Here is a 27,898-nt window from a genome sequence, read left to right as displayed (position 1 = left end):
GACGCGGTACTGCATTGCTACACAGTAGCAGCAACCCATTGCCTCGTGGCAGCAGACGGTGCAATAGGACTGGTAGCTGTCATCGTCATGTCCGAGGTGCTCCTGGTCGCCTGTGTGAGGTCGATCAGGGCGCCTGGGCAGACATGGGCGCAGGGACTAAATTTGGAGTGACTTGATCAAGTCATTCTCTTTAGTCCTGCAGTCAATCCTATTGAACCATCTTATGGTGAGCAGGCAGGCGATACGGATTGCTAGCAGTCCTATTGCATCATCTTCTGCCGGGCAGGCAAGAGATGAGGATGGCTAGCAGTCGTATTGTACCATCTTCTGCCGAGCAATCCTGAGATGTGGATGGCATGCAGTCCTTCTGCACCGTCTGCTGCCAGCCAAAGATGTAAAAGATAGATGGAGTGGATCAAAACAAGAAATAGACCAGATTTGTTTTGTACTCATTTGCTTCCTCCCCTCCCCCGTCTAGGGGACTCATTCCTCTAGGTCACACTGCAGTCACTCACAGAGAAGGTGCAGCGAGGTAAATCTAGCCATGTATCAATCAGAGGCCAGACTAACCTCCTTGTTCCACTAAGAACAATAACTTAGGTGCACCATTTCTTATTGGAACCCTCCGTGAAGTCCTGCCTGAAATACTCCTTGATGTAAAGCCACCCCTTTGTTGATTTTAGCTCCCTGAAGCCAACCCTGTAAGCCGTGTCGTCAGTCGCCCCTGCCTCCGTCAGAGCAACGGCAGACAATCGTTCCGCGCCTTTTTTCTGTGCGGACGCCATACCAAGGCAAGCATGGAGGCCGCTCAGCTCACTTTGGCAATTAGGAGCACATTAAACACCACACGCATTATCCAGCAGTATATACAGCACTGGAACCCGGCAAAGCGATACCGGGCGAGGAGGCGACGTCAGCGCGGTGACGTGAGTGATCAGGACATGGACACAGATTTCTCTGAAAGCATGGGCCCTGCCAATGCATGCATCATGGTGCTAATGGGGCAGGTTCATGCTGTGGAATGCCGATTCTGGGCTCGGGAAACAAGCACAGATTGGTGGGACTGCATAGTGTTGCAGGTCTGGGACGATTCCCAGTGGCTGCAAAACTTTCGCATGCGTAAGTGCACTTTCATGGAACTTTGTGACTTGCTTTCCCCTGCCCTGAAGCGCATGAATACCAAGATGAGAGCAGCCCTCACAGTTGAGAAGCGAGTGGCGATAGCCCTGTGGAAGCTTGCAACGCCAGACAGCTACCGGTCAGTTGGGAATCAATTTGGAGTGGGAAAATCTACTGTGGGGGCTGCTGTGATGCAAGTAGCCCACGCAATCAAAGATCTGCTGATATCAAGGGTAGTGACCCTGGGAAATGTGCAGGTCATAGTGGATGGCTTTGCTGCAATGGGATTCCCTAACTGTGGTGGGGCCATAGACAGAACCCATATCCCTATCTTGGCACCGGAGCACCAAGCCGCCGAGTACATAAACCGCAAGGAGTACTTTTCGATAGTGCTGCAAGCTCTGGTGGATCACAAGGGACGTTTCACCAACATCAACGTGGGATGGCCGGGAAAGGTGCATGACGCTCGCATCTTCAGGAACTCTGGTCTGTTTCAAAAGCTGCAGGAAGGGACTTTATTCCCAGACAGAAAATAACTGTTGGGGATGTTGAAATGCCTATAGTTATCCTTGGGGACCCAGCCTACCCCTTAATGCCATGGCTCATGAAGCCGTACACAGGCAGCCTGGACAGTAGTCAGGAGCTGTTCAACTACAGGCTGAGCAAGTGCAGAATGGTGGTAGAATGTGCATTTGGACGTTTAAAGGCGCGCTGGCGCAGTTTACTGACTCGCTTAGACCTCAGCAAAACCAATATTCCCACTGTTATTACTGCTTGCTGTGCGCTCCACAATATCTGTGAGAGTAAGGGGGAGATGTTTATGGCGGGGTGGGAGGTTGAGGCAAATCGCCTGGCTGCTGGTTATGCGCAGCCAGACACCAGGGCGGTTAGAAGAGCACAGGAGGGCGCGGTACGCATCAGAGAAGCTTTGAAAACCAGTTGCATGACTGGCCAGGCTACGGTGTGAAAGTTCTGTTTGTTTCTCCTTGATGAAACCCCCCGCCCCTTGGTTCACTCTACTTCCCTGTAAGCTAACCACCCTCCCCTCCTCCCTTCGATCACCGCTTGCAGAGGCAATAAAGTCATTGTTGCTTCACATTCATGCATTCTTTATTCATTCATCACACAAATAGGGGGATGACTACCAAGGTAGCCCAGGAGAGGTGGTGGAGGAGGGAAGGAAAATGCCACACAGCACTTTAAAAGTTTACAACTTTAAAATTTATTGAATGCCAGCCTTCTGTTTTTTGGGCAATCCTCTGTGGTGGAGTGGCTGGTTGGTCGGAGGCCCCCCCACCACGTTCTTGGGCTTCTGGGTGTGGAGGCTATGGAACTTGGGGAGGAGGGCGGTTGGTTACACAGGGGCTGTAGCGGCAGTCTGTGCTCCAGCTGCCTTTGCTGCAGCTCCACCGTACACTGGAGCATACTGGTTTGATCCTCCAGCAGCCTCAGCATTGAATCCTGCCTCCTCTCATCACGCTGCTGCCACATTTGAGCTTCAGCCCTGTCTTCCGCCCGCCACTTACTCTCTTCAGCCCACCACCTCTCCTCCCGGTCATTTTGTGCTTTCCTGCACTCTGACATTATTTGCCTCCACGCATTCGTCTGTGCTCTGTTAGTGTGGGAGGACAGCATGAGCTCAGAGAACATTTCATCACGAGTGCGGTTTTTTTTCTTTCTAATCTTCACTAGCCTCTGGGAAGGAGAAGATCCTGTGATCATTGAAACACATGCAGCTGGTGGAGAAAAAAAAAGGGACAGCGGTATTTAAAAAGACACATTTTATAAAACAGTGGCTACACTCTTTCAGGGTAAACCTTGCTGTTAACATTACATACATAGCACATGTGCTTTCGTTACAAGGTCACATTTTGCCTCCCCCCACCGCGTGGCTACCCCCTCAACCCTCCCCCCTCCCCGTGGCTAACAGCGGGGAACATTTCTGTTCAGCCATAGGCAAACAGCCCAGCAGGAACGGGCTCCTCTGAGTGTCCCCTGAAGAAAAGCACCCTATTTCAACCAGGTGACCATGAATGATATCTCACTCTCCTGAGGATAACACAGAGAGATAAAGAACGGATGTTGTTTGAACGCCAGCAAACATACACTGCAATGCTTTGTTCTACAATGATTCCCGAGTACGTGTTACTGGCCTGGAGTGGTAAAGTATCCTACCATGGAGGACGCAATAAGGCTGCCCTCCCCAGAAACCTTTTGCAAAGGCTTTGGGAGTACATCCAGGAGAGCCGCGAATGCCAGGGCAAATTAATCCTTTCACATGCTTGCTTTTAAACCATATATAGTATTTTAAAAGGTACACTCACCGGAGGTCCCTTCTCTGCCTGCCGGGTCCAGGAGGCAGCCTTGGGTGGGTTCGGGGGGTACTGACTCCAGGTCCAGGATGAGAAACAGTTCCTGGCTGTCGGGAAAACCGGTTTCTCCGCTTGCTTGCTGTGAGCTATCTACAACCTCCTCCTCCTCATCTTCTTCGTCCCCAAAACCTGCTTCCGTGTTGCCTACATCTCCATTGAAGGAGTCAAACCACACGGCTGGGGTAGTGGTGGCTGAACCCCCTAAAATGGCATGCAGCTCATCATAGAAGCGGCATGTTTGGGGCTCTGACCCGAAGCGGCCGTTCGCCTCTCTGGTTTTCTGGTAGGCTTGCCTCAGCTCCTTAAGTTTCACGCGGCACTGCTTCGGGTCCCTGTTATGGCCTCGGTCCTTCATGCCCTGGGAGATTTTGACAAAGGTTTTGGCATTTCGAAAACTGGAACGGAGTTCTGATAGCACGGATTCCTCTCCCCAAACAGCGATCAGATCCCGTACCTCCCGTTCGGTCCATGCTGGAGCTCTTTTGCGATTCTGGGACTCCATCATTGTCACCTGTGCTGATGAGCTCTGCATGGTCACCTGCAGCTTGCCACGCTGGCCAAACAGGAAATGAGATTCAGAAGTTCGCAGTTCTTTTCCTGTCTACCTGGCCAGTGCATCTGAGTTGAGAGTGCTGTCCAGAGCGGTCACAATGGAGCACTCTGGGATAGCTCCCGGAGGCCAATACTGTCGAATTGTGTCCACAGTACCCCAAATTCGACCCGGCAAGGCCGATTTAAGCTCTAATCCACTTGTCAGGGGTGGAGTAAGGAAATCGATTTTAAGAGCCCTTTAAGTCGAAATAAAGGGCTTCATCGTGTGGACGGGTGCAGGTTTACATCGATTTAACGCTGCTAAATTTGACCTAAAGTCCTAGTGTGGACCAGGGCACAGACAGGAATATTCATTCTATTCAGCACAACTTAATTTCTCAGACATTTAAAGAAATCATAATCTAACGCATATCTAGCTAGATTACTTAGTCAGTTCTCAGACTCCATTCCTGTTCTGTCCCCGGCAAAAGCATCACACAGACAGACCCAGACCCTTTGTTTCTCCCCCACTCCAGCTTTGAAAGTATCTTGTCTCCTCATTGGTCATTTTGGTCAGGTGCCAGCGAGGTTATCCTAGCTTCTTAACCCTTTACAGATGAAAGGGTTTTTCCTCTGGCCAGGAGGGATTTTAAAGGTGTTTACCCTTCCCTTTATATTTATGACAGCTGGCTTCTGTGAGTCGCTTTCTTAGGCACCTAACTCTCCTCCCTCTGCCTGCCTAGCGTGGGGTGAGGGTTCCACTGGGCACCAGGCGCCTCGGCATCAGGGTCTGCAATGCTGGAGTCCCTTTGTGGATCTCACCCTCGGTTCAAACCCAAAGAGACGATGCAGCCAGTCTCTGAGCAGCGAGTGGCACACGTGAAGTGCAGCGTGTCACAGCTCCTCCTTGTGGCTCATCCACATAGAGGACACGAGTCTACTAGTGCCGCAGCTCCATGGAGTCACTTGCTTAACTGAAGTGGCCACGGTCTGTGCACTGCTGCTGAAGGTCCATGGCTCCGCACTTGCCGCGGCTGGGGTTGCTACCCCAGGGCTGCATCCCCAGAGGGTGATGGTCAGCGTCACAACGCCTAGCAAATCATTGGGATTCACAAAGCTGGAATTTGGCATCTAGGCTCCCTGTGCAATGACGGGCCTCTGAATGGGAATCCCAAAAGCCAGCAGGCTGGGCAGCGCCTCACTAAGGTCCCTTATGTGGGGTGCTGAGCCAAGGGGCGTGCGTTAAGTCCTGCCCCTCTCCCGGGCCAGGTGCCTAAATCCTGGCTGCAGGGAGGTGCCTCCCTCTGCTTGGCGTTCTCAGCTGTGAGCCCTCGCCTGGTGTTAGGCTTCTCTGCAGGGGCCCGATCCAGCAGGTGAGCTCTGAGCCCCACGTGCCAGAGGGGCCCTGCAGAGCGTGAGGCTGCAGGGCATGCGCCCAGCAGCAGCACATGGGCACTTTGGGAACTCTAACTGCAGAAAGGTGGGTGCTGAGTGAGTTTAGCCACCTCCCGTGCTCAGCCGCAGCTGACCGGGGCCTTTGTGAATCTCAGTGGGGCCCGATTCTGCAGTTTAGGTGCATAAAGTGGCAGTTGGGCACCTAAATCCCTTTGTGAATCTAGCCTGCAGAGTCTGTCACTGGAATAACAGACCTGGGCACAGCTGCAGCCGGCCGGCTCGGCTGACTCGGGCTAGGGCTGCAGGGCTAAAAGTTGCCATGCAGAAGATTGGGCTCATGCTGGAGCCCAGCTCTGGGTCCCTCCCTCCTCGCAGGGTCCCAGACCACGGGCTCCAGGCTCAGCCTGAATGTTTGCGTAGGAATTTTTAGCCCCGCAGCACAAGCCCGAGTCAGCCGAGCCGGGCCAGCCGCGGATGTTGAATTGCTGTGTGGATTTATCGTGGGTTTTCCCCTTTGGTCTGGAAGCTGGGCTGCATGCCTCACCAGATCCGGCTCTCGTCACACTGCTGCTTCCTCCTAGAAGGATCCAAGGAAGAAGCGCCTGGAATTCTGCGTGCAAGCCTGGGGTCCACACTGTAAGAAGGAGGCTGGAAAATTGGAGAAGGTTCAGAAAAGAGCTACAAGAATGATCTGAGGCCTGGAAAACCAGCCTGATGGCAGAGACTGAAGCACTTTGCCCAAGAGGTGGTGAAGAAGTGACTGGTATAAAAGCACCTGTGTGGGGGCAGATTTCTGGGAGCAGAGCACGCTCTAATCGAGCAGTCAAAGGCAGAGCAAGATCTGATGGCTGGAAGCTGAATCTTGACAGGTCCAAACTGGGAATAAAGCCCACGTGTTTCACATCCAGGGGAACCAACCAGGAGACCAACTTCCCCAGACTCTCCACTTTGAGTCTTGGCACCAAGACTGGATCTTCCTCCAACATCTGCTCTAATTTCCCACAAGTCCCTGGGCCGGATGCAGGAATCCCTGGGGGAGGGTCTTTGGCCTGTGCAGTGCAGGAGGCCAGACTAGATGATCCGAATGGCCCGTCTAGTGTTGGCATCTCTGAGAAGAGCATCCCTTGGCCCCTGCAGTGTTTGGCCCTGGAAGGAAGCCCAGAAACGAGAAGTGGACTCAAAAACTCTTACCAGAGGCTCTCCAGAACAGCCCTGGGGTCTGGCCATAGGTTCATATTGGTTTTGATTTGATCCAAGCCAGATCCCCCGTCCCCAGCTGTCCCACCTGGACCACCCTGAGCGGGAAGCCTGTAGTGTGCTGGATTCTAAGCAAGCCCAGCTGCTGTGTGGAGGGAGTCCAAGGAACCAGCAGCTCCTGTTGGTGATGCAGAACCAGAGCAAGGAGCAGCAAGGAGCCTTCTGGCCTCACTCTATCTGCTTCTGCCTGACGCAGAGCCCAGGAAGAGGTTTTGTGGAACCGATTGACCCCATTCCTGGACCAGCTGCAGCAGGAAGGGACTGTGAAGGCAGGGCCAGGCTGCTGGACAAGGCTGTGGAGCAGCAGGGGTCTGTGCCCTCCACCACTTCTGGCGACGTGCCTCTAGTAGGGGAAGGGGATGAGGGCTTGGGAAAGACATCTAGATATTCCCCATTTAACCACTGCAGGGGAAGGTGTCCTGGGGCTAATGGAGTATCACAGGAACAAAGAAAGGCAGGCAGGCAGCAGGCCCAGTGGAGGCTCCATGCTGGTTCATGGCTGTGGCTCCAACACAGATCGGCCTAAGATCAGCACCCAGAGCACTAGTAAAATGGCCGGGACAACTGGGCACTCCCTCCATTGGCCGATGCCTTCGGAACAGCCCCTTCGGGAATCCCCACCTCCAAGGGCCACTGTCAGTTCCTGGGTTTCATTTGCCCCAGCCCCAGCTGGGTTCGGCAGGCTGCTGTGGAGGACAGAACTCCATGCAGGGGGTGTGACAAAGTGGGACTGTTCTTAATGGTTCCTCTGAATAGTGTGGGGGTGCCTCAGTTTCCCCTGTGCAGTTCTTAAGTATCTAGGTGGTGCGGTAAGGGTGTATGATCATTGCAGAGCCCTAGAGGGCAGGTGTGTGCAGGAGTCTGGACACAGAGAATGGCCAACACCCTGTTTCCTGGCAACTGATGGCCTGGGCCCTTCCCCCCTGCAAGGTGAGAGCTAAAGGGTTGGAGAACAAAGGAATCAGGTGACCTCCTGGCCAGGGAAAGGGACAAAGCCCAGAGGAAGAGGGGCTGGAGGGAGTTTCAGTTTGGGGCTGGCTGGGGATGAGGAGTGAAGGGCAGACGTGGTTGTCTGGCTCACTGCCCCCCAAAATGGACCCAGCTGAGGGGTCCTGTTCTCTGCACCTGCAAGCTCTGATTTAGACCCTGTTCCTGTCCTCTAATAAACCTCTGTTTTACTGGCTGGCTGAGAGTCCCATCTGACTGTGGAGTTGGGGGGCAGGACCCTCTGGCTTCCCCAAGACCCCGCCTAGGCGGACTTGCTGGGGGAAGTGCACGGAGGGGCAGAGGAGGCTGAATGCTCGGAGGTCAGACCCAGGAAGGTGGAAGCTGTGTGAGCTGTGTGTCCTGAAGACAGGCTGCTCACAGAAAGGAGACTTCCCCAGAGTCCTGCCTGACTTCATGGGGAGGAGTTCAAGAGCATCGCCCAGGGACTCCATGACAGGGACGGGCTCTCAGACGCAGGCTGCAGGCAGGGGACCGGGGCTCGGGCGCAGGCTGCAGGGAGGGGAAGGGCGCTCGGGCACAGGCAGCAGGGAGGGGACGGGGGTTCAGACTCAGGCTGCAGGCAGGGGACGGGCGCTCGGGCGCAGGCTGCAGGGAGGGGATGGGGGCTCGGGCGCAGGCTGCAGGCAGGGGACGGGGGCTCGGGCTGCAGGCAGGGGACGGGGGCTCGGGCGCAGGCTGCAGGCAGGGGACGGGGGCTCAGGCGCGGGATGTGGTCCGAGCTGGGTTCTGCAGTGTGGGCATTGGCTCTGTAAGAGCCAGTGCTCTCGCCTGTGCGGGGTCCGGTCGTTGCTCTCCTGCACAGGAAGGCAGCACTCAGACGACTGTTGAGGCCCCGCTGTTGCTTTGCTGCCATTTCACCTCTGTTGCCCGCGCAGTGAGGATGCTTTTGTTCCAGCCTGGGGGAGGGTTCAAGAGCGAGGTGCCCCCATTGTCAGTGCTCCTCTCTGGGCACAGGAGTCGCTGTGACTGACTGTACCCCTGAGTTCACCCCTTGTGCACTATTGTCATAATCTTTGTACAAGGATGACTGGGGAAGGCTCCTCTGAAAACTCATCATCTGCTGGTCACTGTTGTCTTGGTCAATGTGGGTGGCAACATTGTTGCCGTTATAAGATTGCACAGCATGGTGTTATTAGCCCCTGTTCCAAACCACAGCGCTGCACAAACAGCTGTTGGCAACCAGCTCTGTCCTTAACAAAGGTGTGACACCATCCCTCCAAAGAGCACCCTGTAACCCTCAGAGCCAGCATAGTTCTGATATTTCATACAAAGCCTGCCATGGAAGGTATGATTTGAAAAGTCATGATCTGCTGGAACCCATTGTTCTGCCCAGATATGTCTGCCATTGGGGGGGTATGAGATTTTGCTGTTTGTGCAGGGAGCTGGGAGCCCCAGGGCGCCCTGTTTAACCCTGGGACTCGGTGCCTCGCCAAGAGGCCCTGCAATGAGCGTTGGGCTGAAACCCAGCCAGCTTGGTTAACATCAGGCCCACAACAGGGTCAGATGGAGCGAACGGGCCAAAGTGAAAGCAGAGCCTCTCCCCAAGCCTCTGGGAAAGACTGACCTGCCTTGCGGGGCGGGTGTGCAATTCCTAGCTCCTCCCTCCCTCCCGCCTGCTGTTAACGGGAGGCAAACAGAGACTGCAATAAACCCCTCTGGTAGGAACGAGCCTGCGCCGCTGGGGAGCGGAGCCACCCGGAGCAGATTAAAAGCCCTAGTCCCAGAGCCAGGGCAAGCCCTCTCCTCTGGACAGCGGTTGGGGACGTCATACAGGGCGGCTTTTGGGCCCAGGGTTCTCATCCTGGCGCTTCAGCTGCTAGTTACCTAGGGCCTCCTCTTCTGCAGCGCTGAGTCCCACAGCTGCACTGAAGTCACTGGGGCAGATCCACTGCTCGTGTCAGTGACCACGGCTCCAGGAACGGGGCTGGAGAATGTGCTGTGCCCCTGAACAGGGCTGGGACAAACTGCCCCAGCCGAGGTCTGCCCCGGTGGGAGCTGTGGGGAGCCCAGTGTACTGGAAGCTGCTGCTGCCCCGGGGTTTGTGATGGAGAATGTGGGGTGACGGGAGGGGGGCAATTCAGCACAAACAGCTCCTTTCGATTTCCTCCCAGCCACCCCAGCATGCCTGGGAACTCCCCTCCCCAATCAATCAAAGCCCAAGACGGGGATCTGAAGCTCGACATGAAGTTACTCCTCCGCCAGCTGATGTAACCCACGCACCTTCTGGGTGTGGTATTGTGTCCCATCGAGTGGCACCAAGACCATTCGAGAGAGAGATAAGATGAGTCTGCTCTGCAGCCGTCGCTACCAGCCAGGGGGCTTTTAGCTCATGCAATAGAGGCTCATGCACTAAGCTCCAGAGGCCCCAGGTTTGATCCCCACCCGCCGACGACCAGGGTCTGTGGGTGTGACGCTGGCGTGGCTGGCAAGGGGCAGCAGGAAGGGTTTCCACTAAGCGTTAAGGGAAAGGAACTTGCTGGCTGTGGCACGGTGCAGCCGGCTGGTTGGCACACCGGGAAAGGAAGATGGAGAAGAGCTCCAGCCCTGGCTGCGTCCCCAGCTCTTGTCTTGGCCTTGTAAAAGGCTGACAGACGTAGTGCGAGGTTTGAAAGCGAACACACCGTGTTCTGGGCCTGGAGCAGCGGCTGGGAAGCGTTCCCAATCAACAACCGCGCCGGGATCCCTGTAATCCGCACCAGAGTGCAGGGGGAGGGGAGGGAGCTGGAGGGCCTTTGAAAACACAGACAGCTTGATGACAGCCTTCCCTGGCTGCATGAAGCTATTCCTCGAGAACCATGCCACCAAGGGCCCAGTCCTGCAGCGGGACAGCCGGAGGGTTGGTGTCGCTATCCTCCTGTTCTACAGAGGGGGAAACTGAGGCACAGAGCTGGGCCACGTCAGGGCGCGGCTGGGGATGGAGCCCGTCAGATCCTCACGAGCTGCTGTGTGGCTCTAGCCCTTGTGTCTGCGCCAGGTATAAACCCAGGCCCCGTGTGCAGGCCCAGCCGTCCGTCCCCTGGCGGGCAGCAGGGCCCATGCGGGAGCCCCCACGCAGCCCCCCACCGCCCTCGGCTGCAAAGCAGCCCCAGCCCCACGGCAGGGTTATGTTCTCCTCCCCTGCCCTGTGTTCTGGCTCCTCCAGGACCCTTCACGAGGCTGGCAGGGGAGCGCTGAGCTTGGAGCCTGGCCAGGCTGGAGCTGGCCCAAAGGAAACGCCTCCACGGTCTTTCCAGGTGCCACCCAGTCCCCCGGCGCCTGCAGGAAGGTTTGGGGTAATCACGCACACGCTGGGTCTCCCAGTCACCAACGCTTTGCCCGGAGCTCAGAGGGAAGCGCAGACGCAGTCCAGCCAGCCTTGACGTCCCTCTCCGCGGAGCTGGGAACGCGCCTGGAGCTGCCAGCCCAGTCCTGTCTACTCAGCGAACGGCTTGCTGCTGCTCTTTCCCGGGTCTCCTCCTCCCTCCCCAGCCCTGGAGCCAGATGAACACCCACACACAGGCCTACTGTGCCCATGGATGTACAGCGGCTGCAGGGCTGCAGCCATCGCGCCCTGGACATATTCAAGGGGAGCCCGATGGGATTGGCCAGGCCAGGAGGGCATGAGCCCTGCCCAGCTAGGATGGGGCACCGTCCCCAGGCTGCTGCATCAAAGCCAGCCCTGGCTAGAAGCGATCAGCGACACTGCACTGGCTGATACGTGCCATGAGCAGGGTGGGTCTTATCATCCTTCTTCAGGTGCCGCTGCAGAGGCGAGCTCCTAGACCAAGGGGGAGGGAAACAGGCATAGGGAAGGGGAGTGACCGCACCCCCTCCTTCCGCACCCCACCCCCTGCCCCAGCCCTGAGCCCAGTCCAGCACTTCAAACCGTTTGGCCCCAGCCCATAGCCCCTGCCTACACCCCTAACCCCTCATCCCCAGGCCCACCCCAGAGCCCACACCCGGAGCCCTCACCCCCTTCCCCAGCCTGGAGACCCCTCCCACACTACGAACCCTTCGGCCCTCTCCCCCAGCAGCAGGTCAGAGCCCAGGTGTCCTGACTCCCAGGCTTCTGCCTGCTAGGCCGATGTAGCTGGGCCACTCAGATGATGCTTAGCACATGGCTCCCCCATGTGATGGGTGTCATCACCCCCATTTCACAGAGGGGGAAACTGAGGCACAGAGCAGGTGAGGGGCTGGCCCAGTGGGTGCCTGAGCCAGTGTTCGGTGCTCCTGGCTCCCAGACCTGTGCTGAGACAAACACCCACCCCCTTGGCACTTGCTGGGTGGGCTAGCAAAGGGGATGCAGCAGGACAGCTGCAGCCCCTAGTTTGAACAGGCTGCAACCCCAGCACCTTTCACCAGCCTCAACCCCCAAAACAAAGGCCCCTCCCAGCACCAGCAGCTCCCTCCTGGAGTGTCCAGCCTGGAGCACCCCCCAGAAGGTCCTGGGAACAGCTCAGTAAAGAGTCCCCTGTTTGCCTTCTCTGTCTGCCCCCTGCATCAGCCCCCTACCCCAGGCCCGTCCCCCCAGCTCCAGGGAATCACACCCGTCAGCGACCTCCCTTTTTCCACCATGTGCTTTTCATTTTAGTCTGACTTGAGAAACTGGAAGAAGTGGGGGGGCAGGGTGAGGCAGTGGGATGGGGGCAGGGGGTATGGAGGTGGGGTGGGGGAAATGAGGGGTGAGGAGGGGGTGGAACTGCGGTCGTGGGTGGGGGGCATGAAGAGTAAGGGGGGAGTGGGGCTGTGGTTGGGGCAAGGAGGCATGTGGGTCAGTAGGGTGGGGCAGGGAGGAGGAGGTGCGTTGGTCAGTGGAATGGGCGCAGGGAGGAAGCATGTGGGTCAAGGAGGAGGAAGCGTGTGGGTCAGTGCAGCGGATCAGTGGGGTGGGTGCAGGGAGGAGGCGTGTGGGTCAGTTGTTCCATGTCAGTCAGTGTATCATTCCCCCCCGCCCCTGTGTACTGCATCCCTATTGAGGACCCCCCACCCGCCAGGTGACCAGGCCATTGAACAAGCTGCAAGAGGAGCCAGTGAGTGCCCCAGCTGGTGCACGGGCGCCAGGTGCCAGGGAGAAGCTCGGAGCTCTGCTCTGGCTGCATTTCTGTGCCCTCTGGCTCTGCAGGGGGTGGGGGATGTCTGTGCTGTCAGCCCTGTGCTGCGGGGAACTGGGCTGAGACCAGCTCGCCTCTGTGTCTTCTGGGCCACACCTCAGAGGCCCTCACCCCCGGAAGCTGAGTGAGTCAGCTGGGGGAGGACAGAGCTGGTGAGAGAACCCAGGAGTCCTGATGCCCAGCCCCCCTGCTCTAACCCCCAGACCCTGCTTCCCTCCCAGAGCCGGGACAGAACTAGGGTTGCCAGGTGTCCGGTTTGCAACCTGAACTCCCGGTGGAAAAGGGACCCTGGCGGCACCGGTCAGCACTGCTGACTGGGACACTAAAAGTCCGGTCAGCAGCACAGCAGGGCTAAGGCAGGCTCCCTACCTGCCCTGGCTCCGCGTGGATCCTGGGAAGCGGCCGGCATGTCCAGCTCCTAGGCACAGGGGCAGCCAAGGGGTCTCTGTGCACTGCCCGCACCCCGAGCACCAGCTCCATAGCTCCCATTGGCTGGGAATGGTGGCCAATAGGAGCTGTGGGGGCGGAGCCTGCAGCTGGGGCCAGTGCACAAAGCTGCCTGGCCACACTTCCATCTAGGAGCTGCAGGAACATGCTGGCCACTTGCAGGAGCTACCTGAGGTAAACACTGCCCGCACACACGCCCCAAACCCCTGCCCTAGCCCTATGCTGTCCTCTGAACCCCTTGGCCCCAGTCCGGAGCCCTATCCTGCACCCTGAACCCCTCATCCCCAGTCCCACCCCAAAGGCCGCACCCCCAACTGGAGCCCTCACCCCCGCCCCACAATCCTCTGCCCCGGCCTGGTGAAAGTGAGTAAGAGTGGGGGAGAGCGAGCGATGGTGTCAATCAATTAAGGTGCTGGGGTATGACTAGTTAAAGAATTGTTTTGCAATGTGCTAGGATTAGTTAGAAAATTGTTTTCTAATATTTTAGTAAAATGATGGTTAAGGTAGAGCTAAGCAAGACTCAAGTTTCACTATGTAAAGGTGGGTCCAAAAGGAAGTTCTTTGGAACCAACTCCAGGACACAGCCCCAAGGTCAGAGCTGCCAGGCCTCAACACCTGCCAATCACACCATGCGGAAGCTGGAGTCCCCCAGATGACCTGACCCTGGCTGGCAATCAAGAAAAGGTCAGCTGCCTTATTGGGAGTGGTGAGTGGTGAGCATTGTATGCGGAGCGGGTGCATTCTGTTTTGGTGACTGTCAATAAATAGAGGTTAAGGGTATTCCTGTGAAAGGCTCTTTCACTGGTAAAAGACCCCACAAACCTGCAGAGTGTGAGGTTATGCCCAGAGCCCACGGAAGGGTAATGGTGGATGCCCTAGAGCGTGAGGTTATGCCTGAGCCCTAGGAACTGGGTACAGGTTGGTGCCCCTAGAGTGTGTGAGTAACGGAGAATTGTGTGCGTAACAGTCCTTCTCACACAGGACTGGAGTCAGGATTGTCACCCCCATTTAGCAACAGGGCAAACTGAGGCACGGGCTAGTGAACGCTCTTAGAGCCAGCCCAGGCCTGAGCTCTGGCCCTCCACAGGGTTAGCTCTGGTCTCAGGCCAAAGAGCGCCATGCCCCTGCACCCTGCCTGTCAGGGCTGGCTGGGGCTGGGGGGACAGACCTGGTGGGGCGGGTTGACCCCTTGGCGCCAGCATGGGCAGCGTGGCCATGGGGCATGTGGCAGCCTGGACGTGGGGCACGTGGCCTGGGGGAGTGGGGAGCTGATGGGCCGGAAGCTGGAGGCCGCTGTTCTGTTTCCTCAGAGTCACTTCCACGGGCTGCAGGCTCAGGGCGCGATTCACCCTGTGACAGCCGTCAGGAGCTGGCCGGGATGGGAGCAGCAGGCTCTGGGCTGGGGCCCTGAGAGGCAGCCGCTGGAGATCACTGATGCTGTGTCACCCTCCAGGAGAGGTAGGTCCCTCTGCACCAGCCAGCCCCATCTGCAGGCGGGTGGGGCACAGGGTACAGCTGTGGCGGGGCTTGGTTTAGCTTGGGGAACCCTCAAGTTCATCTCCTTACTGAGGCTGTTTGGGCCAAACATGGCTCCAGAGCCCCCCCCCCTTCCCCCGGATTACCCCCCCTCCAGGAGCTGCCCCTCCGCCCCCAGGGCTGCAGAATCCCCCCTGCCCAGGCCACTGGCTGCTCTGGCTGGCTGCAGAGGGGATTGTTCCCCCGTGCAGTGCACAGGCCCTGCCCACAGAGCCACATGCAGCTCCCAGGTGCTGCGCTGCCTCCTGCTGGCTGCACAGGGGTCCTGCCCGTTCAGGGAGCCATGGGACTCACCTGGCCAGTGCAGATACAAGAACCTGCCCCAAAGCTTCGCTGGTGAGTCCACGGGGCAGGGAAAAACTTGTCCCTGCTGAGCTCTGTGCAGGCCCTGGGGAGCCGTGCCCTGGCACTGCCCTTCAGGCCAGGCTTCCACAGGTATGTAGGTGCTGAACTCCTGGGGTTCAGTGGGACTTTGGTGCCTAAATCCAGCCCTTAGTTTCCCGTGCCTCAGTTTCCCTCACATGCTGAGGGTCGTGGCCCTGCAGCTGGGGGAGGGTTGTGAGGATAAAGGCGCTGAAGCCCCTGAGGGGCCCAGGCACTGGAGGTGTGGGGCCCACCTTACCCAAAGCTGGCAGGATGGGAGTGGTGCTGGGGTTGGGTGCGCCCTACAGCAGGGCTCAAAGAGCCACCTCGGCCTTCCTCCCCAGAGCCCACAAGCTGACTGTTGTCGCTGTGGGTTTTATCCAGTTCAATGCACCATCCTGGCATCACCGTGCAGCAAAACAACCCGCCCACTCCCTGGTGCACAGCTGAGCTAGGTGTGCTGCGGGGACCTGCCCTTTGCAGCCGGCGGGGCGTGGCCCAGTGCCAACTGCAACTTGGGGCAGCTCCGCCCGTCTGTGCTGGGGCACCAGCGCCACTGGGCTACTGAGGTCTGAAACTGCCAGCGCAGAAAGGCCTGTGTGCCCCTTTCCTACGACAGACACCCCAGGACCCTGCGCTAGCAGGGAGCCCCGGGGTCATGGCGAGAGGCGCAGAGCCACAGCCATGGGGAGAAGGAGCCGCAGCCTGTGGCCATGATAGCAGAGTGTGGGGAACGGGGTCACTCTCCGCTGGGGCAGGGTCGCCGCTGCCCTTCCCCCTGGGAAGCTGTTTGGGTCAGGGGGGGTCACAATCTGAATCTGGGCCTGAGTGGCACCTCTGAGCTTTGAGTGACACCTCAGCCCCAGGGCACTGGGCTGGGGGGGGCAGCCCCTGGGGGGCTCAGCACCTGTGCCAGTGGGGAGGCACCTCTCTGCTCTCAAGCCACCTCCTGCACTCAGATGCCCTGTAGTGGGGCTTGCAGGCAGGCCATGGAGGGGTCAGCCTGGGAGGGATGCTGGGGGGCTACAGAGGGTCAGCCTGGGCTGGGCTGGGAGGATGCTGGGGGGTGACGGAGGGTAGGGTTGGGCTGGGCTGGGAGGATGCTGGGGGGTGACGGAGGGTAGGGTTGGGCTGAGCTGGGAGGATGCTGGGAGGGTGGTGGAGGGTCAGGCTTGGAGGGATGGTGGGGGGGCGACGGAGGGTCAGACTGGGCTGAGCTGGGAGGGATGGTGGAGGGGCGACGGACGATTGGGCTGGGCTGAAGTGGGAGGGATGGTGGGGGGGTGATGGAGGGTAGGTCTGGGCTGAGATAGGAGGATGCTGGGAGGGTGATGGAGGGTCGGGCTGGGCTGAGCTGGGAGGGATAGTCGGGGGGTGACGGACGGTTTGGCTGGGCTGGGCTGAGCTGGGAGGATGCTGGGAGGGTGATGGAGGGTTGTGCTGCGGGGGATGGTGGGGGGCAACAGAGGGTTGGGCTGGGCTGAGCTGGGAGGAATGCTCGGTTGTAGTGGAGCTACAAAGCTGGGGGTTGTAGTAGAGGAGAGAGGTCTTCACCGTGTTGCTCAAGGATTGTCTTGTAGCCAGTTGGTGTTGTGGGCTTGTGTGGAAGAATGAGGTGGGCAGTAGAGGTGACTGGGTTGGCAGTACCAAGCTACCTGCCTCCACGGTGCTGCAACCAGCTTGGCAAGGGAAGCACAGGGCTGAACTTACAGCTGATGTCCCCAGTCCAGGCCAGGTAGGTGCATGGTGCAGTGGAACCCAATGGGTGGGAGGAGACTACCTCTCCCCCCATGGCACCCTCACAGACAGCCAATGGGCAAGGGGCAGCTGTCTATGCCCGGGGGTCTTAGTGTTTGCAGTGTAGCTGTAGCCAAGTGGGTCCCAGCATACAGAGGGGAGGCAGGGGGGAATCTCTTTCATTGGACCAACTTCTGCTGGAGAGAGAGAGCTTCAGAGCCACACCAAGCCCTTCTTCAGGTGTGAAGTTCTCCCAGCTCACAGCAATGGGCAAGTGCACAGATTGTTCAGCGTAAGGAGTTAGCACATGTTGTAAGTGACCATGTGAGGTGTGGTGGTGTGTTAACACCGCTGCAGGGGCAGGAGAACAAGGGGGCTGGTGGGTTACAGGTGGTTGTAATAAGTCGGAGAGCCAGTGTCTGATCAGCCCATGATTTTCAGTGTCTAGCCATTAACCACTAGCCCCCCCTCTTTGTCCTATGTTAACAGGCCACTTTACCTCTCCTGGCCCATTCCACCATTTGCTAACTGTGACGGTGCACTCATATGATGTTATGAAAATATGCTAATGAGCGTGACTGTGATGTAACTGGAATATGCTTCATGCAAAAGGTCTCTTGTAAGGTATCATTACAAAGCTTATAATCTACTGTGTGTGTTCATCCAATGTATATAAATGTATCATTCTTGTATCTGAAACTAGAAATATGAAATATAACTCTGAGGTCCTATTTGTAATTACGCAAAGTGTGGGCCATTAATGGTGGCTTGGAATCTTGATGGCTCCCATTAACCAGGACAATTGGTTGTAAATGGCTCTGTTTACTTGTAAGTCTTCCTGTGTACGTGTGCTAGCAAGTGGGTAATGAAGTCTTACAGTGACATGTGATCATGTCACCTGAACTGGAATCCATCTTTAACCTGGTGCTTTTCCATTTAGGACGGGTGGGAACCCAGAGAGGGACAAAGGATTCCCGCCTTGTGCAAAAGATGTATAAGGGGGTGGAACAGAACAAAGGGGGCTGCAGTCATGAGAAATCCCCTAGCTGCCACCTGAGCTGAAACAAGGACTGTACCAGGGGAAAGGATTGTGCCCAGACTAGGAAGGTGTCCAGTCTGTGAAAGAAGCTTATTGAAACATCTCTGAGGGTGAGATTTTATCTATATTCAGTTTTCTACTGTATTAGGCTTAGACTTACGTTTTATTTTATTTTGCTTGGGAATTTACTTTGTTCTGTCTGTTACTACTTGGAACCACTTAAATCCTACTTTTTTTATTTAATAGAATCACTTTTTACTTATTAACCCAGAGTAAGTATTCATACCTGGGGGGCAAACAGCTGAGCATATCTCTCTATCAGTGTTATAGAGGGCGAACAATTTATGAGTTTACCCGGTATAAGCTTTATACAGGGTTAAACGGATTTATTTGGGGTTTGGACCCCATTGGGAGCTGGGTGTCTGAGTGCTGGAGACAGGAGCACTTCTTAAGCGGTTTTTAGTTAAGTCTGCAGCTTGTGGGGGATGGGCTCCCACCTCATCTTTAGGGGATCAGTATAGCTGTAGTGACTGGCAGCTCCAGGGCACTGGGACAGGGACAGCCCCTTCCCACTCCCCGCAGGAGATAGCAGCCTCCAAGCATCCCCTGGGGCAGGTGTTTATGTGACTGCTCTACCCCAGAGAAAGCCCCCAGCCCTGCCCTCCCACATGCTTCACCAAAGCCCAGCCACTGGGAGGGGGTCCCCTGGGCTGCCTGCCTCACAATGGCCCAGACCTGCAGGGCTGGGAGAGACCCTGAGCGATGCCAAGGGAACCCCCCTCTCCCTCTCCAGCAGGATGCCCAGCCCCATGGCCTGCAGCCTGGAGAAAACTCCTTAGAGCCACCCCCATCGGGAGCCAGCCCAGGACGTGGGCTCGTCCCGGAGTCACTGCTGCACTGCAGCCCCTCCACCCTGCTACTGCTACCCCCAACCCACTGCTGCCCCCTTGCACTGCCAGCCCCATTCCCTGTGCTGCCCTGCCAAAGCAGGATGGCGGTGGGGGCAGAACAAGGCAGGGGCTGGGTCAGTGCAGGTCCCATTTCATCCATCTCCTCTCTGAGTCAGCCAGTTTTTCCAGCCTCTCCCAGCTGGCCTGGGTGCCATCACTTGCTGGCATGTTCCGAGGCTCCTGGCCCAGGGAGAGTTAGGTTTCCAGGCATGCCTGGCACCTGGAAATGCAGGTTCTGGTGGTGGTGGTGGGGACACTGGGGGATGGAGCCCCCCTGAGCCTGGCAGACAATCCCTCGGGCACCCGTTCCAGGGTGGCGGTGATGGGGTGCTCAGTGCACTCTGTAGAGCCATGTTGTTATTGATGTGGGAAGCCGTGTTCACCTCCCCAGGCAACAGAGCCAGGAAATAGAACCCAGGAGTCCTGGCTCTCAGCCCCTCGCCCTTCCTGCTGTAATCACTAGACCCCACTTCCACCCCAGAGTTGGGAACAGAGTCCTGGAGACCTGATTCGCTGTCCCTCTGCTCTAACCACTTGACCACCTGCCCTTCCACCCATGAAGAAGGCAAGGGAGACTTGACAAAGGGATTCTTTATATCAGCTCTCCAGCGCCATCTGCTGCCCCAGCAGCCTGGTTTGTTTTACAGAGGCCCTGGCTTAAGCATTTATTTTCAAGATGAAAATTTTTTTGATGAAACACAAGAACAAAATCAAAACAAGTGTTTATATTAAAACAGAGTGATTCTGCAAAACAAATGGCATTATAACTTATTGTAGCCTTTTTTGGAGGCAAACTGTTTGAGTCTCTTATTTTGATGAACATCATAGAATCGTAGGACTGGAAGGGACCTCGAGAGGTCGTCTAGTCCAGTCCCCTGCACTCAAGGCAGGACTAAGTATTATCTAGACCATCCCTGACAGGGGTTTGTCCAACCTGCTCTTAAAAATCCCCAATGATGGAGATTCCACCACCTCCCTCGGCAATTTATTCCAGTGCTTCACCACCCTGACAGGTAGGAAGTTTTTCCTAACGTCCAACCTAAACCTCCCTTGCTGCAATTTAAGCCCATGGCTTCTTGTCCCATCCTCCGAGGTTAAGATGAACTACGCCACCATCCTCCTGGTTTCCAGAAAGGCTCAGCTGGCGCGGGGCCCTGCTACTCGGCAGAAGAGGGTGAGGGCTGGTCTACACGGGCACTTTACAGCACGGCAACTTGCTCACTCCAGGGTGTGAAAAAACACCCCCGTGAGCACAGCAAGTTTCAGCGCTGCAAAGTGCCTGTGTAGACAAGGCCCCAGCGCTGGGAGCTATTCCCCTCGTGGAGGTGGGTTTTTTAGAGCGCTGGGAGCCCCACCGCTGTGCCGTGACCACACAAGCCATGTTAAAGCGCTGCCCCAGCAGTGCCAGTGTAGACTAGCCCTGAGACTGGGGGGGGAGGAAGAGCAGGGGGCTCTTCCTCTTCTCCCCTCCCCCCTCTCCTGGCCATGCCAGACTGTGCTGTCCTTGGGGCAAGGACCATGGCCAATAGCCAGGGCTGGTGTTAAAGGGCTGGGGTGGGACAGGCTGCACAGAGCCTGAGGCCGAGGAGCCAGGCCATTTCGTCAGGAGCCAGGGGTGCTTTGCCCTGAGGGAGGCTGCTGCGCAGGGGCACGCAGATCCCAGCTCCCCCTCACGCCCACAGGGTGGGCTGCACTCTGCCGTGGCTGGGGAGGGGTCGCTGGTGTAAGGGGCGGGCTCAAACCCTCCCTCCAGAGGTCACTCCTGTCCTGTCTCCCACAATGCCACAGGGCCATGCCTACCAGGACAGCATCTTGAGGGGTAATTGCCACCTCGCCGCCCTCCCAAGCCAAAGCGAATGGGGAGTCCCCCAGGGACCCAGAAACAAACCAGGCACTCTAAAACTCATCCTGCCATCCCCAAACCTAGTGACTCCAGCCAGCCACCCAGCTTTGGAATCTGACCTTGGCTCAGCTCACTGGGCAACATCCACCCCAGAGCTTAAACTGTTCCCCCCGGCTCGTTGTATCCGCAGTAACAGGATAAGGCCCCTAGCTTGCCCTTCTGCCATCAGCTGCAGCTTACCTCAGGCACAGGCCTGCCCTAGCGCTCGCAGATTACAGATAAAATGCCAAATTAACAGTTGGGTCGATACTTTATTTTTGCAATTAAGAAGTATACCTGCCACCCTCCCCGTGCCTGCAGGGCTTCGTGGGGATTATTCGCTCCACAGTGGAGTGGGTAGTGGCTAAATGCTTTTATCCTCTCAGGCTGAAACACAGACATGAGGCTGAGAAAAGCAGGTCTGCAAAGAACCCAATTTAAACAAGTCTGGAAGCAAAGCCCAGAAGGAGATTGCACAGCCAAAGCCTCAATTGCAGCCTTCCAGCCACACAGCGCCTCGGAAAGCGTGGAAAGAAAGAAAAGCAACTCTCGGCCCCATGGGGTGCCCGCCACATGTGAGAGGAGCGAATGCAACGGCTGCAAACGCTGCCTGCCCTTCAAAGCTCCCAGCGTTGACATTCTGAAATAAGGTTTCCATCAGGCGGTCTGTATTTCACAGCCAAACATGAAATAGACAATTTGCTGAAGCTATTGACAGAAATATGCCTCTTCTTAAGGTGCCATAAAGGGGTCAACAGTGTTTGAGATGCTTCTCCAGCCTGGTGGGATGGATGCTCAGCTTCCAGGCTGCTCTAAATGCTCCGCACATAAATAAAGGGGATTTCAAACTCCTGTCTGACAAGCACAGCTGCAGGCCTTGGAGCCGTTTGTGCTTTAAAAAATGTAGTCATAGGCAGCAAAGATAAACAAGGAGTCACACACGTTATGAGAACCCCAGCTCTGCAGGGACCTGGGAGGGGTTATTTAAAAGTTTATTCCCCCACCTCCCCAAATCAGACATTTTTACCTGGATTAATTCTGGCAGGTGCTTGAAGTGTTTGTTTCCCTTTGCAATACCCAAAACACAATGTTGAGACTATTTTAAACTGATAGCTAAAAAATGTGATCAAAGCAAAGACAGCAGAGCTAATGCACCGCAGCACCAGGGAACTTAACACTTTCTTAAAGAACCTTCCCAAAGCGGAATTGTCCTAGGGACTATTCAAACTCGCTTCAGCTCAAGTTCTAAGGGCACAGCACCAAACAGCAACAGAACAAACCTATCCCAACGTAAAAGTTCTCTGCTTCTGAAAGCCAAACTCGTGTGACATGCATGGCTGACTTGTAAGCCTGCGTCCTGCAAACATGTATTTATGCTATGTGCAGTCCCATTCAATGGGACCACACGTGACTACAGAGAAGCACATTTAGATAAGCCTTTGCACAGCCAGGTTTAAGTTACCTTCTTTGTTAGCTCTCGGCCACAGCTGGCTGCTGACATAGATTGCCATCGCTCCAATGTAGAGTTCTGACAGTTTCCCCTAGCTGATGATGTCCTTCTGTTTTAAATTGTGTGTCACAGGCTTCAAAATTATGGGGATTTTTTCTTTCATTCATAAAAGATTTTAGAAATAGCTTCCAAAAGAAAAGTGTGAAGAATTACAGACAAGTGTTCAAGGAACAATCTCTGTTTAAACTAAACTGGTAACAGGTTCATATTTTCAATAACTGACTTAGGATGGTGAACTCCTTTGATTTTCACTGAGCTTAGACTCAAGTTTCTCATTCACTTTTGAAAATGGGATTTAGGTCTTGGCTATCAAGGGAATCCCATGAAACTGACTGATGTGCTTTGCAGACTGCCAAGGCTGAAGATTAGGTTAGTCATTGTGATTGGTATTTTGTTTACATGTAAGGTCAGTGTCTGTGTTATTACTTTACCATAAGTTATACAAACTGAGGAAGATACTGACAGATGCAGTAGCTAGTGCACTTCCGACTCAACATCACGTTCATTAGAATTGGTAATTTGGTTCAAGCTAAGGCTCAGGGGGTGGGGTTGGTTTTGTGACAGAATAAATTAGGAGTCTTGCTGTTTTATGAGACAATGGAATTTATGTTTAAATCTTAATTTTGTATTTCCTAATATTGTTTGCATTGGAAACTGAGAAATGAGTGATGGGCATGACTGGAACTCAGGTCAAAGCAGCTGTTTGGGAATAGTGATGCCAGTGGTGTAACCCGCCTGCAGGAGCACTCTTATTCCAGTAGAAGAGTGGGTTACGGGGGTGGTTTAGCTTAAACCCCTTCCTCAATTGATATAAACTAAACCAAGGCCCTTTGGATACTGAACTCAATGTCCACGAGCATCAGACCCATGCAGCTAGAAAGTCTGAATTTTAACCATTCACTTAAACCAAAAAATATTTTCCCACACCAACAAGGCCAAAGGCTCTTAAGTAATTTAAGCACTGGAAATGTTACCTACAGCCTAAAATCTATTTGTGCTGTTCTAGGTTGCCACTACTGGGGGCTCATTTTCCTCTTGCTAGACTGGATCAATTACCTCCTTAAATCAGATTTATTCTTCAATGCACCGCCTTGTTAAAGGCATACACAGCTCAATCACACCAATCTCACTACAATCTAGAATTCACCAGTCGGTGCTGGAGGTAATGTAATCTACCATTCTGAGACGATGGAATTCTTGAGAGCAGACAGGACTGCTTATAGGATTAGAGAGATGCTATAAACAGGTTATTTTTCTCTTCATTTTTGTTGGAAGACAAAGGAAAAGGAAATAAAATGGCCTGCTAAAGTGGTGTAAGATGACAAGGCAGTGTGAGCAATCCAAAAAGCAGGTTTTATTGAAATACGAACAAAAGTACAGCCATGGACAGCTTTTAGGAACAGCATTTCCAAAACATGGGAAACAAAACAAAAGCTCAAACTCGGGTTATTTTCACCCCTGAGAAATCAACTAAACTCTTAACTGTGTCTCTTTTCTCTACATGCCTCATTGTTTTAGCTTTATGCAGTGTAACGTAACTGCGCTGTGCAACGCGCAAACAAACGCACAGTGATGTCCCCGAAAGCACTTAAAGTGCAACCAAAGCAGCTCCCTCCACAATGCTGGTTTGAGCGCGTTTGGCCAGGTTTCCCGGTAGCCTCCATTCTTCTTCAGGGGAGCTCCTGGGTAATCTTGAAAATCTGCTACCAAGTTGTGGGACCCCATTTTCAGAAGTGCACCTAACCAGCGCAGGAATGGTGGCCCAATGGCTATTAGCTAGTACCACTGTTGCTAATCGCCCTATGTACCCATAATCAGACTAGCAAGCTGTAGGTTTTCAGCCCATCCTGAACACTTCCACAAATAAAACTATAGCTCAATGCACTTGTTTTTGTTTTTTTTTTTTCAATAAAGGAAACCAGAGAGTAACTTTTGACAACGGGCTTCTCAAACTTCCCCTTGTTTCTAACCCTGGAGGAGCATCAAGTTGCTGGGTGGTCAGGTGAAGCTTTCTTGTAAGGAAGACCACCACTGATTTGTCCTGCATACAGACATTCTGCCCCAGCTCACTGCTATCCTGTGCCTTGAGACAGTCACTCCCACCACTGTGAAGCTGCTGCGACATGCTACCACAAGTGCGAGGGCACCAAGGAACTGGGCCCCGTCTCTCTCTGCAGGAGGCACTCTCCAAACACCAGATCTGGCTCCGATTTTGGAAAAGGGCTGTATTTCTACACAAGGCAGATGGTGCTGGGCAGTCTCTGACAGCATAGCCCTGGTTTCCAGCTCAGGTACAAGTGCCTTTGGTGGGTCCTAACTAACCCAGGATAATTAACATGGAGAGAGGGTTGAAAAGAATCAATAGGATTGATTCCTCACAATCCAAACCCACAAATGAAAAACCTGCGGGTGTTAGAGCAGCAGAGAGCTTGTAACCTCAAGAGACAAGAGCAGCTGAGTGCAGAGTTCAGGAGCACTTTGCCTAACTCTGCCAGAGCAGAGGGGACATCAGAGTAGGTCTCCTTTTCTCTAAGATGTCCCCTTGCAGTTGCAGTACCTTATCTGCAACCTACTAGATAAAAGGTTATAAACAGCTTGCTTCTATTTCAGTTAGGCTCCCCCAAACTGCCAGACCCCTTTTGGATATGCTTTGAAAGGGGTGTGTGTGTGTGTATGTTGGTTATTTATTGCATGGGTCTTTTAGATCAAAACTCAACCCAGCTTCTGATAACAAGTTAGCTGTAAGGTCACATGTACATGTTGTTAACGCCCTACTAAGGTGGGGCAGGCAGGATAAGGTCAGAGCTTGTCAGTATGAGTGCTGCAGGTGACAGGCTGGGACAAGACACAGCATTGACTGACAACAGGGGATTATTTCCATGATCCCATAGTGGGGGAAGGGGTACTCTGCCCTAAACCCAGCTGAGAATTTTCTTGCCCTTTAATACTGGAGAGTGGGAGTTTGAGACACATGCAGCTTTGGCCTAACTGCTCCACTGAAGCCAGCGCCTTCCACTAGCGTCACCAGGAGCAGTCAGGGTCTCTACACACGGAAGTCTCCCAGAATAGCGACATCTGTCTCAGGCCCCATGCAGACATACTCTTCTAGAATACGAGTGCCTTTTTCTTATTTAGCTTAATCCACTTTGGAGGTGGATTAAGTTTTAAACTAAATTAGAAAACGATACTCTTATTCAGCAGTAAATGTCCACACAGGGAGTTAATCCGGAACAGCTATTTCAATAACTTTCCCACTGTAGACAAGCTTGAAGGCCAACACCAAGCCCTTTGGGAAATCCCAGAGGTAGCTCCACGCAACGCTGTTTCAATTCCTGCCCTGGTGCTGATGGGCACACTCAGTGTCTGAGGTCTGTGCACCTTCCTGCCTCCACAAATCTTTGAGGCAATGCATCAGAATAGCTAGCCTAAAAGAAGTCCCATGACATCTGTCCTCTGGAGGTGAACATGCTGACCTAACAGGACACGCAGAATGTATTCTCTGGAGGCGCTGCAGACTGTGCCAATCTGGAGTGCGGAGGTTAGTGACATGCTGCCACTATGTACAATTGTTAGGGAGAGTTATTCTGCATACACTGGGATCTTCACAGACTAGTTTTAATGGCCAAACTAAAGATGTATAGTTTGCTTTGCTGCTAAGAAGTTGATTACTTAACTCTGCCCTCAAGAGAAATATGTTCAAGTTGCAAAGACTTAAAAAAACTACGTAACAAGTTTTATAACAGAGCTGCTGCTAATGGAGGGGAAGGTGCTACTTACCCATTTTCACAAGTTTTTAGACATTTCTCTCATCGGGTTTGCAAGTGGGACCTACTAAACCACAATGCCAGGAGTGGAACACTGAAATCCCTCCCAAGAGAGTATCTCGTGGATGCAACAATGGGTGTATGAAGAGCTCACTAACCAGAGCACATATTTATTTCTTGTCAGAATGGCAGGGTGGCAAAAACGGATTTTGCTACACTTGCCTTCTGACCAAACACACTTCACTCCCTCAAAGGGCCAGCCCTATAGTTGTTTCCACGGTGACAAGCGGATGTCAAGCGCAGGATTATTCTTCCTGTACAGTGATGCTAGGCTAAGAGCAAGGAGGGGCCTTTGCTCTTTACTCAGAATATCAAATCTTCTCTTTTGTGTGGTGGAGGGGAACAGGACAAGACAGGTTTGACTAGAATGTGATGGCCAGATCCTATGTCTGGCTGACATGCAGATGCTGGAGCCAGCCGGGGATAGAAATATCTTCTAGTGTAATTAATGTAAGCTAAGGACTACTTGAAACTATGCTGACTACCACAGTTCTCCCGAGACTGCTCTTTGGGCCAAGAATGGCTGGAGTGTCTGATGCTTTAGGGAGGCCCACTCCAGCACTTCTCTGCCCCAGGAGAAGGGAGCAGGTAGCATGAAACTCGTTATGCCAGCTTGATGTCAGGGAAATTCCTGGCTGCCCTCTGTTCCCTTTGCTCTGCTGGACAGACACAGATGGGACAGAGCTACAGACCAGGATCTGGCTGGATAGTCTCACGCTTTAATGTTATCCAGATCACGTGACACCAGGTGTTAGACTGGGGGGATGTTCCAGGATGCGTAACGTTCCTGCCACCCCAGCCCTGTCCTTACAACAATTAACGTTCCCTCACCTTCTCCATGAAGCACAAGGACACCCACACATGCCCCTGCTCAGAACTAAATGGCACTCCCTGTGACGGAGTACAAAAATCATTTGCAAGTCCCCACAGCCCAAGAGAGTCTGAGCGAGACTAGAGAGGGGCACCAGGCCAGAGGTGCTCAAGCAGCAGCATGCACTGGGCATCACATATGAGAAGTGTGGTGTTAGGGCTGCCACGGTGGGAGGGCACAGTGCAACTGTTTTATTGATAAGGCAGCCACTTTCCAGCAGAATCCCCTATTCCAGCTCCATTACAAATGAACTTTTAGGCCTAATCTAAACAGCAATGAGAATATTTTGTTTTAAAGACTTTTTGCTTTGACTCCCCCATACACCATCTACAGTCTGAATGGCTGCTCCTTTTTCACATCTAGGTGGGTGCGCATAACAGGCAGGCCTTAGAGCTGCAGCTGATCTGACCCTGGGACACACAAACACATTTCAGAGTAACAGCCGTGTTAGTCTGTATTCGCAAAAAGAAAAGGAGTACTTGTGGCACCTTAGAGACTAACCAATTTATTTGAGCATGAGCTTTCGTGAGCTACAGCTCACTTCATCAGATACATACCGTGGAAACTGCAGCAGACTTTATATATACACAGAGAATATGAAACAATACCTCCTCCCACCCCACTGTCCTGCTGGTAATAGCTTATCTAAAGTAATCGTCAGGTTAGGCCATTTCCAGCACAAATCCAGGTTTTCTCACCCTCCACCCCCCCACACAAATTCACTCTCCTGCTGGTGATAGCCCATCCAAGGTGACAACTCTTTACACAATGTGCATGATAATGAAGTTAGGCCATTTCCTGCACAAATCCAGGTTCTCTCACTCCCTCACCCCCCTCCAAAAACCCACCCCCATACACACACAGACTCACTCTCCTGCTGGTAATAGCTCGTCCAAACTGACCACTCTCCAAGTTTAAATCCAAGTTAAACCAGAACATCTGGGGGGGGGGGGGGAGGAAAAAACAA

Source organism: Eretmochelys imbricata, chromosome 20, assembly GCF_965152235.1.
Source record: "Eretmochelys imbricata isolate rEreImb1 chromosome 20, rEreImb1.hap1, whole genome shotgun sequence".
Classification (NCBI taxonomy): domain Eukaryota; kingdom Metazoa; phylum Chordata; order Testudines; family Cheloniidae; genus Eretmochelys; species Eretmochelys imbricata.
This window is presented reverse-complemented; position numbering follows the sequence as displayed.